The sequence below is a fragment of the Procambarus clarkii genome, chromosome 6 (assembly GCF_040958095.1).
Source record: "Procambarus clarkii isolate CNS0578487 chromosome 6, FALCON_Pclarkii_2.0, whole genome shotgun sequence".
Lineage (NCBI taxonomy): Eukaryota > Metazoa > Arthropoda > Malacostraca > Decapoda > Cambaridae > Procambarus > Procambarus clarkii.
Window position 1 is genome coordinate 49,214,538 of NC_091155.1, and position 13,865 is coordinate 49,228,402.

Genomic DNA, 13,865 nt, shown 5'->3' on the forward strand with positions numbered 1-13,865 from the left:
TCTCTATATTATACACTAATCTATCCCTATCTCAACTATGGTATCTGTGCATGGGGTTCAACCACTGCAAACCACCTCAAGTCCATCATCACCCAGCAAAAATCTGCTATCAGAATAATATCAAATTCTGCTTTCAGACAACACTCAGCCCCCTTGTTTAACTCCCTAAACATGCTAAACATAATCTCACTCCATAAATTCTCTTGTGTCAACTACATTTACAAAACTCTGTTCTTAAATGCAAATCCTGCTCTGAAACTCTTCCTGGACAGATGTAATAGGACCCATTATCACCACACCAGAAATAAATATCTCTTTGATATCCCCAGAGTTAAACTTGTATAAATAAATAAATAAATAAATAAATATGTTTATTCAGGTAAGGTACATACATACAAGTAATGTTACATTAATGGATCGATATATAGATAGAGCTAGTACATACAATGCCTAAAGCCACTATTACGCAACGCGTTTCGGGCAGGAAAAACATTAATATCTAGAACTTAATACTAATTGAGCATAAAGAATAAAATGTGTTGAGAACAAATACAAATAAAGATAAAAAAAAGAGGGAACATGACTGAAAAAGCAGCACAAATACAATAGGTTGACAAACAGTGTTGATTAAAAAAAAAAAAAAAATAACAGACATGGGTTGACAATAGAGGGGTAAGGTAGGTTAGTGAATTTATTAGGTAGTGTTTAGTTTTTATCTTAAACTGGTTGAGAGAGGTACAGTCTTTAACATGGTTGGGAAGATCATTCCACATTCTGGGTCCCTTGTTTTGTAGAGCATTTCTATTTTGATTAAGTCGTACTCTTGGAATATCAAAACTGTATTTATTTCTGGTGTGGTGCTCATGGGTTCTGTTACAACCTTCAATGAAGCTTTTGAGCTTATATGTATGTATTTGTAATGTATGTAAACAATGTATTTATTATCATTTATCAATTCTGATAGAAATTACCTACTTAAAATTATCTGTTAGATTAAGGACCTGCCTGAAACGCTGCGCATACTAGTGGCTTTACAAGATTGTAAATACTGTACTATTCAATGTATTCTCACAACCCCAATGTACCTACTTGTATATATATAAATAAAATAAAATAAAATATTGTGATGGGTCAGTAGCTAGGGATGGGAAGGCAGGATGCAGTATGCCAAACTGAATTCGTGCGCCCCTTGAGGGACTTGAAGTAGAGGGATAGGGATCACAGGATAAGTATGGGTTGCACAAACTACTGGTAACAGGATGAGTATGGGTTGCACAATTAATTACTACAAAGTGGTTGAGTATGGGGTGCACGTAAATGAAGACTCCCAAGAAGCAAATCAGAGATCAGCCCAAGCTTCATCTTGAGGCAAAGCTCAATGCCTTAAGCCATATTGATGCTCTGTCCACAGAGCATTCTCTCTCTCAAATCATAATAGTACACTAATGGTTCCCTACACCACCCCTCAGGTGCAGCTGCAGCAGGCTTGGGTGACATGATGACTATGGGGTGCACAATAAACTAACACTCACAGAATGAGTATGGGCTGCACAATAAGCTACCTCTCACAAGATTAGTAATAAAGAAACATTAATTTTTTGGGTAGGGTGACTGAAACTCATCCTGGGGTAAAAATGTTTATTTAAATTTATTATAGTTAAATGAATTTAGTAAATTATTCCATATATTGTATTATAAGTGAATTGACACTAAACTATAAATGATACTAATAAGGTTTTAAAAATGAAAAACAGTAAAAATCCTTCATGTAAGATATGGAAGTTGAAAAGTAAATTAACTGTAAACTAAATTATAAACTGTAGACATAATATAAAGTATTATAAGTAAAATACCTATAAACTACCAAATAATAAGGTGTAAGGAACCATTTCTATTGTTTGTCCTTTTTTACCTGTTTCCTCAGGTATTTTAAAATTCCCATTCCGTTGTTACTACACTGTTTTCCTGGTGTAGTTCCCTGTGGTTCAAATTTTACTACTTGTACTTCTTGCTGTTTCTGAATGATTGCTAATGGTAGCCCTTGTTGCACCTGCGGAACTTTTTGTAAATGTTCCACCTGCGGAACTTTTTGTACTTGTTGAATTTCTTGCACCTGCGGTACTTTTTGGACTTTATGCACCTGCTGCACTTGTAGCTCGTCAGGATTTTTTTCCAAGGCATTATCGCTATCACCTTCTGATCCTAATGTAAGTTTATCTGCATCAAGCTTCCTTGTGCGTGCTGGAAAAAAAATAAAAATAAAAAATAAAAAATTTTGAAATGGAAGATCCTGTGTAACAAATTTAATCAGTTACTATGATCGAGCCGCAGAAATTTTACAGGAAAGATATGGTTGGGTTGACTGCATCTATCTGGACCTAAAAGAGGCATTCAACAGAATTCCACATAAGAGTTTGTTCTGGAAACTGGAACATATTGGAGGGGTGACAGGTAAGCTTCTAACATGGATTAAAAAATTTCAAACTGATAGAAAAATGAGGGCAGTAATCAGAGGCAATGTATTGGACTGGAGAAATGTCACGAGTGGAGTACCACAGGGTTTAGTTCTGGCATTCATGGATAAATAATAAATAAATTGTTCATGATTTTTTTAGACAAAAGCTAGAATATGCAGCAGTTGTATGGTGCCCATATCTTAAGAAGTACATGTACTAACTTGAAATGATACAAAGACGTCATGGGTGTCATAGGGGCCCCAGTACACTGGTTTGCTAAAGGGCCCTTAATGCTGTCGAGACCTTATGGGCCCTTGGACCCATTACGTTAAGACATAGTGCTGTATTGGGCCACACACTTTTTGCCATATACATCAATGACAGAGATGGTTGAATTGAAATTATATATATATATATATATATATATATATATATATATATATATATATATATATATATATATATATATATATATATATATATATATATATATATATATATATATATATATATATATATATATATAAATATCTTTGATATCCCCAGAGTCAAAGTTATTCTGTGTAAATACTCTATGCAAATAAAGGGACCTTGTCTATGGAACTCACTCGCTAACAAATTTAAAAACTGTCCAACTTCTGCCATTTTAAAAAATAAAACCAAAAAGTACCTAAATTTTTTCTTGATAGTTTCCTAACTAGTGTATTAAACTCGCACTGTATCTTATGAAATCCAATGCCAGAATATATGTGCCTAAACCATACAACTTTTCCATTGTAATCATTGCTATCACCTTATATCATGATTGTTATATTGAATGCATATCTTACTATATTATACCTTGAAATATTCCTCAAATTATGCTACAATTTATATGTTGATAACCCTCAAATTTTACTTTAATGTACATAGTAATCTTTGTGATACTTTCTTACAATGTACCAGCCAATTTTTTTCCATTTAAGCTTTAAATTGCCTATTTAAAATTATCTGTTAGATTAAGGACCTGCCCAAAACACTATGTGTGCTAGTGGCTTTACAAGAATGTAAAAACATCAATGCTATGTACTCTCATAATCCCAGTGTGCTAACTTGTATATAAATAAATAAACAAATAGTATGTAAGTACTGTACAGCATTATTCATGTTGATTCTATACCTTATCAAGCAAGTTCAGCATAAGAAGAATACAAATGAATACAACAGATGTAGACAAACTTCAATACCTGATTTTCAATCCTTCGTAGAACCCGGCTTGCTGTATTTCGTTCTAAAGCCTTCTTGCCTTTAAGTAGAAAACGGGCTTCCTCTTCTTTCTTCATTAATTCTCTACTGTTTCGGAAGTCACACTGGCAGAACTTGCAAACATTGCTTCGGACATGCACACATTGTTTGCAGTTTGTGCATCTCCTCAAGAATTTTCCCTGAAGACCTGAAGGAAATAGTTTCTAATAAAATACTTATATTCAAATGACCTATGCTGCAAAAATTATAAGTTAAATTGTTGTTAAAATGTACTACAGTAATTAAATATATTATTTAAATTATGAAATAATCTACATTAACACTAGTGAGAGCAATGTTAAAAATTTTAGGACTGCATCTGGAAATAACTTTAATTTTGGATGTGATTAACCATGCTGTAACTCGTATAACAAAACTGAGAGGAGTTGAATCCAACAGCCTGATTGACCAGGCTGTTAATTTCAAGCGAATACTATATTATTGGAAGAAAAAAAAATTATATATATATATATATATATATATATATATATATATATATATATATATATATATATATATATATATATATATATATAATCAATATTGTAACTTTTTTTGTGTAATGACGTTTTCAAATAAAGTTAGATAAATATACACACATACCAAAAGAATAAGGGTGGTAGAAGAAAATATGAAAGTGTTCAGTGAGGATCCACAAGGTCTTCTCTGAGTACTCTTTATTTTCTTCTCCGAGGCTATGGGTCCCTACACTTGCACCAGAGGTGGTACCCCTCATATATATATATATATATATATATATATATATATATATATATATATATATATATATATATATATATATATATATATATATATATATATTTATATATATATATATATGACAGTGTCAGATTCACCACCACCAGCACCATACACCACCAGCATCATACACCAACAGCACCATACACCACCAGCATCATACACCACCAGCATCATACACCACCAGCATCATACACCATCAGCATCATACATCACCAGCATCATACACCATCAGCATAATACACCACCAGCATCATACACCATACACCACCAGCACCATACACCACCAGCACCATACACCACCAGCATCATACACCACCAGCACCATACACCACCAGCATCATACACCACCAGCACCATACACCACCAGCATCATACACCATCAGCATCATACACCATCAGCATCATACACCATCAGCATCATACTCCACCAGAATCATACACCACCAGCATCATACACCACCAGCACCATACACCAGCATCATACACCATCAGCATCATACACCATCAGCATCATACACCATCAGCATCATACACCATCAGCATCATACTCCACCAGCACCATACACCACCAGCACCATACACCACCACCATGTCAAATGGACAGTGTTAACAAAATTATTCCCACATACTCCGTCACTATGTGATGGAGTACACATAGAACAGGGGACTGTAACAAATGTTCTAGCATAAAACTTTGTACAGTTTAGTAATTCCTTACCATTTGATGTACTTGATAGTATTTGATAGGGGTATTTGATAGGGGCCCAGAATGTGGAATGACCTTCCCAACCATGTTAAAGACTGTACCTCTCTCAACCAGTTTAAGATAAAAACTAAACACTACCTAATAAATTCCCTGTAATCTACCTCACTCCTCTATTGTCAACCCATGTCTGTTATTTTCTTTTTTTTTCTTTTTTTTTTAATCAACACTGTTTGTCAACCTATTGTATTTGTGCTGCTTTTTCAGTCATGTTCCCCCTTTTTTTTTATCTTTATTTGTATTTGTTCTCAACATCTTTTATTCTTTATGCTCAATTAGTATTAAGTTCTAGATATTAATGTTTTTCTTGCCCGAAACGCATTGCGTAATAGTGGCTTTAGGCATTGTATGTACTAGCTCTATCTATATATCAATCCATTAATGTAACATCACTTGTATGTATATACCTTACCTGAATAAACATCTGAATCTGAATCTGAATCTACTAGGTAGATCCATGTTTGGTGAAGTTTTATAGCTGGAGCTGGAAGATCCTGTCGAGATGACTTCTTCAAAGAGAATAGCTTCAACACATTGTGTCTTGAGTCTTCCAGTACTTGGCCTACAGTTACCAGATCTGATTTACAGAAACTAGTGAACTATGGAGATAAGATTGTTAATAATATACTTTTTTTGAGATTCATATGACTTGCAGCTTAAAAACCAACCTTATTTTAAAATAGTACACTAAAGTACATAGCAAATTGCGAAATTCGTAGTTTTTTAACTACTTTAAAGCTAAATTCTCAAGCTTTGAAAATAAGCACAATTTGCTATTTTAAGCGGAATCTGGCAACTCTGATTTAGCATGTAAACATTGACTTGCATTCACAATGTAGTTATTTATTTTTCAACAATTTAAAACGAGTTATGAAAATACACACATTGGTACATTATTGCAAAGGCACTATACTATATATATATATATATATATATATATATATAAATTGTTGCAAGTCGAGCAACAAATATTTTACATTGAACAACAAATGAGATTGGAAAAGCAGTATTGCCAAAATAGACCCCAGACACACCCTGTGGGTAGTAATGGACCCCCATACCGACCCTATGAGGGGTAGTGGACCCCATAATAACACTATGGGCGATAGTGGACACTATACAAACACTATGGGCGGTAGTTGACTTCATAGAGACCCTGTGGGCGGTAAGGGACCCCCTATCGACCCTGTGGGCGGCAGTGGACCCCCTATCGATCCTGTGGGCGGCAGTGGACCCCCTACCGACCCTGTGGGCGGCAGTGGACCCCTACCGAACGTGTGGGCGGCAGTGGACCCCCTACCGACCCTGTGGGCGGCAGTGGACCCCCTATCGATCCTGTGGGCGGTAGTGGACCCCCCCCATATCGACCCTGTGGGCGGCAGTGGACCCCCTATCGATCCTGTGGGCGGCAGTGGACCCCCTACCGACCCAGTGGGTGGCAGTGGACCCCCTGCCGACCCTGTGGGCGGTAGTGGACCCCTACCGACCCTGTGGACGGTAGTTGATTTCATAGCGACCCTGTGGGCGGTAGTGGACCCCATACCGACCCTGTGGGTGGCGGTGGACCCCATACCGACTCTGTGGGCGGCAGTGAACCCTATATACTAATCCTGTGGGCGATACTGTACCCTATAGTCATCCTGTGGGGGCAATGGATGCCATACATATCCAGTGGGTGTTATTGTACCCCATACTTATTCTGTGGGTGGTTGGAGCCCCATACCCATCCTGTGGGTTATAGTGGACCCCATACTCATCCTGTGGGTGGTATTGGACCCCATACCTATCCTGTGGGTGGTTGTGAGCCCATACCCATCCTGTCGGTGGTAGTGGACGCAATACACATCCAGTGGATGGTATTGGATCCCATACCCTTCCTGTGGGTGGAAGTGATCCCCATACCATTCCTGTGGGTGGATGTGACCCCCATACTCATCCTGCGGGTGTTATTGGACCCCTTACCCACCTAACAGGTTGTAGTGGACCCTATACTAATCCTATAGTTTCCAATAATCCACACCATACCATCCTGTTTGCAGTAGTTTACCCTATATACATTCCAACATAACATCGTTTTCTGTTAGCGTTCCTACAAAACATTCTTTAAAGATTTCTAAAGCACAAACTATGGTATATAATATTGATTGGTGAAGCACTTATTCTATGTAATAATTTATTGTGCTTATTATAATTTACTAAGAACAACTAATATTTCTCAAAACAAAACTACGAGCCTTCAATAGGATGTAGCTGATCTGTAATATTATAAGAGCATGGACAATAGTAGGTGAATTTCACAACCCATGTGGGACCTGAAAACTACAATTTTCGTTATAATTGAACCAATCACGACTATTCAGCTATCTACGTTGATGGACGAGTACTGTGAGACGTAAATTGGTACGTGAGGAAGAGTTTGAGCCTTGGTAAAAAAGTTAACTGGGAATATATCACATATGTACTAAATCACATTCCACATATTGACTTTAAGCACTAGTCATATATGTACTGTCTTGTGTGAGAACGGGTTGGGTGGCCGCGGTGGCGGGTGTTGTAATCCACAAGTTATTCCATTCTGTATTAGGGAATTATTAGCTAGAGGATCATTACTACAACACTTAACGAATGATGATTGGAAGTACATGTTAAGTAGACAGACTATGGATCACATATCTAAGAAAGGTCAATGGATTAAGACCGAAGCTGTTTAGCCAAATTAATAATTCCTGGAAAGAGGAATTATTCTTTGTCAGGCTTCTAGGAAAAAGATTACCGCTCTAGGGATAAGGTTAATCGGATTATACCTTCCTTGAGAGGCGGGGTGAAATGGTTGAGGGAGATGGCTGACTGGAGTCAGTCTTGTTGTGGGAGTTGAACTGGCAAGTCCTCCGAGGTCTCCATTTGTGGCAGCAGCGAAGTGTAGCAGACAGCTATGCGAGAGCCTGTTGTGATCTTAGTGACCAAGTTAAGTCTGCAGTATGTGAGTATTGAATGTAAGACTAACCGGGTGTGGAGCGTTGTGGTAATCATTCTGTATTAGGGAATTAGGCGGAAGTTACGAGTGCAAGTGGTGACCGCGGAGGTCAAGTGGTCTATGGGTATTGGAAGTGTATTTACCTAATAGAGTATGTTAATATGTTATTATTTGTCAGAGTCTATTCTTTGTAATTAAATGACAAAACCCGACGAACTTTAAAGACCTTACATCTGTCCCCTCATAGTGTTCCTGGTTTGGTTGGTGAGGGAATGTTAGGGAATTGGTAGACGACATATTTGGTGGCAGCGCAAAAAGGTTTTGGAGCACTGTGCGAGACGAAGGAAGTGTGGCTCTGGTTTAGTTGGTGAGGGAATGTTCGGGAAATGGTAGACGTCGGGTTGTGGTGAGAATGGGGGTTACTAGATGGAGGAAAGAAGGGTCAGGTGAGACCACGGCAGAGGAGTTAGTTAATTAAAGGGACTAGGCTATTGTGGGGCACATGTGGGGTTTATTTCTTTCTTTCCAGATTCCCGCAACGAGAGACGGCTAAGAGGCAAGTCTGGACCACTGAAGCATCGGGATCCAAAACAAGTGCAGTGTTCGTAGTGCAGATTATACAGTGTTCGTAGTGCGGATTATACAGCGTGGCGAGGTAAACTAGCGCGGGTGAATGTGGGCCAGCATGGGCCATGTGCGGCCATGTGCAGGCCAAGCGATGCGTGGGTCAAGCGAGCCGCACCTTGGAGCTTGTTTTATATCGTTGGTAAGGCGGAAATAGTGAGAAACCGTTGCTAAGGTGAAATTAAGCGTGAAAACTACGTAATTTAAAGTTAATTAAATTTCATGTAACGTGTAAATCGAATATTTTAAGGATAATGAAATATTACCTAAAGTACTGTGCGAGTTCCGGCGTTGTCAGGTGTAGATACAGAAAATAGGCGCAGTGAATTATGGACGCCTTGGCATAGCGAGCGACGCATAATTTGACGTCTGGGGTTCGATGTCTCGTGTACCCTGGAGAGGTCCATGGAGATTTTTTTGTGGGTGCAGGTAGCATTATGGAGAATGTTACCGTGGGACACGGGGAGCGTGTCCCGTTGGTGGGGGTGTGTGGCGCCGGGAGTAGTGCATGGTTGTGTATTGGCGTTTGGACGCGGGGAGTAGTGCATGGTTGTGTATTGGCGTTTGTACGCCGAGTGTAGTGCATGGTTGTGTATTGGCGTTTGTACGCCGAGTGTAGTGCATGGTTGTGTATTGGCGTTTGTACGCCGGGGTGTGTAGTGTAATGCACGTGTAGTGGCTTATTAAACGCCAGCGTAATGCATAGTATTTACTGTAGTGAAATGTGCATGTTTTGACTGTTGATATCATTGATGTAGTACAGTGCATGACATTGTTGGCATTGTAGCGCCAAGGTGTAGCATAACTGGTTGTTGTAACACCGGATGTATTGTAGACATTAGCGTTGAAGTATGTTAACCTTAACGCAGGTGGTAGAGTGTGGCGGGTGGCCACTACACAAGAAATTATGCCTGACGAGTGTTGGTCAGGTAATTAACGGATTACGAGAGAAAAGGGAGTGTGTGTGGCGTCTGGTTACTTATTGGTGGTGACGTCTCGTGGTGTTTTGATGCGCTCTGGCACAAGGCATATGCCTGTGGTGGTAATGGTGGTGGGGGACGCCGTGTGTGTTGTGTGTGTGTTATGTTGATGGTGTTGAAGACGCCGTGTGTTGTGTTGGGGACGCCGTGTGTTGTGTTGAGGGCGTTGGGGACGCCGTGTGTTGTGTTGAGGGCGTTGGGGACGCCGTGTGTTGTGTTGATGGCGTTGGGGACGACGTGTGTTGTGTTGATGGCGTTGGGGACGCCGGATGTTGTGTTGATGGCGGTGGGGTACGCCGGATGTTGTGTTGATGGCGTTGGGAACGCAATTGGGTGGTGTAGTGTAGTGGCGTTTGGACGCCTGGTATGGAGTGTGGTGTTGTGGAGTATATGGTGGCACAGGGGCGCCAGGAAGTGGTCGGTAAGGTGAGTATTGGCGTAGCAAGGTCGGTGCGCTAGGACGCAGGAAGTGGTTGTGGGGATGTGTGGCGTTATAATGAGGTCATCAGTGGTTGGGATGACCAGAGGTGATGGTGTGTCGGAGAGGGTAAGTCTTATGAATAAGATGAAATGTAGATAATTGCCGAGTTGGTGACTGCAGTAGGAGAGCCAAGTCGATACATCTAGCAAGACTCATAAAAGACTAATAAATATTTCATTTTTTTCATTAAAATTTTCATTAATTAAGTCGGAGTGGATAAGTCTTACGGATAAGATTACAATGTAGAATTTCAAAATTTCAGGTGTTGGTGGTTGCAGTGGGCGAGCCAAGTACTGTAGATATACTAATTTCTCATTAATTAAGTTATTACAGGAATCTCGCTAGAGGCGAGCCAGTGGCAGTATGATGTTTTAGTGACATAAGTTGGAAATTATGTTAATGAGGTATTTATTGTGATAATATATGTGTATGTATATATTGTATATTACCTCATCGGCACCATTACTGAGTGTTAGGCTTGAGAAGGTCCCCCGGGATCATGTCACAGAGCTTCAGGTAGAGAAGAAGGGAAGCCATGAGGCTACACTCAATAATTCCAGAAAAAAGGGGGGAGAAAGTGAAGCCAACGTGACGTTATAGGCGAAATTCGCCCCCTGACATCAAAGCAGGGCAACCCGTTCTCGCAAATTTAATAAGTCAATATTGACTTATTAAATATGTGCATAGGTGACATACTAAACATAATAGTTTTCCTTGAAAAGCTTCATAGAAAACACCGACCTCACCTAACCTACTTAGTATGTTAAAATAAGCATCTTATAGCTTCGTAATTACAATTGTTACTTAACCTATTATAGGTATAGGTTAGGTAATAATTGTAATTACGAAGAATAAGATGATTATCTTAACATACTAAGTAGGTTAGGTAAGGTCGGTGTTTTCTATGAAGCTTTTCAAGGGAAACTATTATGTTAAGTATGTCACCTATGCACATATTTAATAAGTCAATATTGACTTATTAAATATGCGAGAACGGGTTGAAGCAGGGATAAGGGCCAGCTGCAATGGCTTGGCAACTGCGCTCAGGCTATATACGGGAAGAGAGTACGGAGCCGAGGGGGTGTCATGTAATGATGGGATCGAGCCAGGGGGCTCCGAGGGAATATTTTGCAGGAACAGCGGTCGGGAAGGTGTGAATACGGGTGGACACACTCTGGGCAGATGGGCCTAGAGTAGTGTGCTACAGCTGTGGTGAGCACAGCAAGGAAGGATGACCAGAGAGCTGTGAGGTATCTACAGCGTTCTGGGATTGGTGCCCTGGAACGAGATGTCAGCACAGACCCGAGGGAACATGACCCTGGGGTAGGAATCTCCGTTGCTCTGGAGGCCAGGATCACGTTAGCTCAGAACAACGATGGGACATTGACAACATTCACCAGGCTGGACAGCCTGGGTTTTGTCTGGGTCATGGAGGATCTATGACCTAGCAACCATGGGACACGAAGACAAGAGAAGTGATGCTGCCAATTGTGGAGGAGGCCAGTGAAACATTGTGTGATCATTGTAAGCCCTTATGTCAACAGTACAGGGCAAGATGTTAAATTGTTAGTAACTTATTACTAAGGATGAAGAACCTTAGATATATATGTGTTGTGTATATATTAATGACTAGTGTCATTTCTGTTTAAGTGCCAGCATTCTGGTCCATGTAATTTTATGGTTATGTTTGTATGTAATTATATGTCAGCAGTTTAGGTATATGTGCATTGTTGGAGATGGGAAAAATTATTACAGACTATTTTACCTGTGCTATGATGTGAATATAATGTATATGTTGGAGAAGTGTTGTGAGTTATGTCGGGGAAAATTTTAATTTAATGGAACCATTGCACTAATGGAACCATTGCAATGATGCATATGGGGACATATGCGTGTTTAAGGAGGGGATTGGTGTTGTAATCCACAAGTTAGTAGGAATTATTAGGTAGAGGATCATTACTACAACACTTAACGAATGATGATTGGAAGTACATGTTAAGTAGACAGACTATGGATCACATATCTAAGAAAGGTCAGTGGATTAAGACCGAAGCTGTTTAGCCAAATTAATAATTCCTGGAAAGAGGAATTATTCTTCGTCAGGCTTCTAGGAACAAGATTACCGCTCTAGGGATAAAGTTAATCGGATTATACCTTCCTTGAGAGGCGGGGTGAAATGGTTGAGGGAGATGGCTGACTGGAGTCAGTCTTGTTGTGGGAGTTGAACTGGCAAGTCCTCCGAGGTCTCCGTTTGTGGCAGCAGCAAAGTGTAGCAGACAGCTATGCGAGAGCCTGTTGTGATCTTAGTGACCAAGTTAAGTCTGCAGTATGTGAGTATTGAATGTATGACTAACCGGGTGTGGAGCGTTGTAGCAATCATTCAGTATTAGGGAATTAGGCGGAAGTTACGAGTGCAAGTGGTGACCGCGGAGGTCAAGTGGTCTATGGGTATTGGAAGTGTATTTACCTAATAGAGTATGTTAATATGTTATTATTTGTCAGAGTCTATTCTTTGTAATTAAATGACAAAACCCGACGGCCTTTAAATACCTTCCATATGTTCACTCATTGTGTTCCAGTACAAACCTAGTGGTACGCCTCAAGGGTCTGGTGTGTGTAAGAGTACACGGTGGTAGTAACGGTTGCTGAGGCAACGTGTTATGTGTTGTGTAATCGCTGTGTTCGGAATGAACAGGGGTTAGCGTCGCGACACGGGCGGCAGCAGCTGGTGGTGGCGGTGGCGGCTGGTTGCGCCAGGTGGGACACACCCTTCACCACTGAAGGTCTGAGCACAACTAACCATGTGTGTCTCTCTCTCACCGCCAGCCTAATGTTGCCATCTCGCCATCTCAAAACGTTTCCTTCAAAGATTGTATATTATCTTTGAACAACAAGTTTGATTATCAAGGAAATAATGCATATATTATTGTTACATTAATACTGTGCAATATCTTATTACATTCCTGCTAAATAGTTATAAGTTAAAACAGGACAAAAAATTCAACATATATATAAAATCCAACATTAGAGATCACAAGGGCAAGGCCTAGCTGTGACCACACACATCCTGCCTCCCTGGCCTGCTGCTACCCTGTCACACCTCTCAGCTTAGGCTGACTCTCATAGTCACTCTTACTCTATACTCACTCTGACTCTCACTCTTACTCTTACTCTCAATCACTCTTACTCTCACTCACTCTCAATCACTCTTACTCTCAGTCACTCGATCTTACTCACTCTCACTCACTCATACCCACTCTCAATCACTCTTACTCTCACTCACTCTTACCCACTCTCATACTCACTCTTACTCTTACTCTCAATCACTCTTACTCTCATACTCGCTCTTACTCTTATACTTGCTCTTACTCACTCTTACTCTCAAATCACTCTTACTCTCACTCTCAATCACTCTTACTCTCATACTCACTCCTACTCTCACTCTCAATCTCTCTTACTCTCATACTAACTCTTACTCTCACTCTCTCTTACTCACTCTCAGTCACTCTTATTCACTCTCAGTCACTCTTACTCATACCCA

General features: G+C 40.0%; 1 long non-coding RNA gene across 1 annotated transcript; it reads right to left on the bottom strand.

The window, feature by feature from the left end:
• Positions 1-358: 358 nt before the first annotated feature.
• On the bottom strand, positions 359-5,860 carry LOC138355135 (uncharacterized). Its single transcript, XR_011223851.1, has 3 exons — positions 5,678-5,860; positions 3,683-3,888; positions 359-2,241 (listed from the first exon to the last, which is right to left on the bottom strand). It is a non-coding gene; the product is annotated as an uncharacterized lncRNA (long non-coding RNA).
• Positions 5,861-13,865: the final 8,005 nt, after the last annotated feature.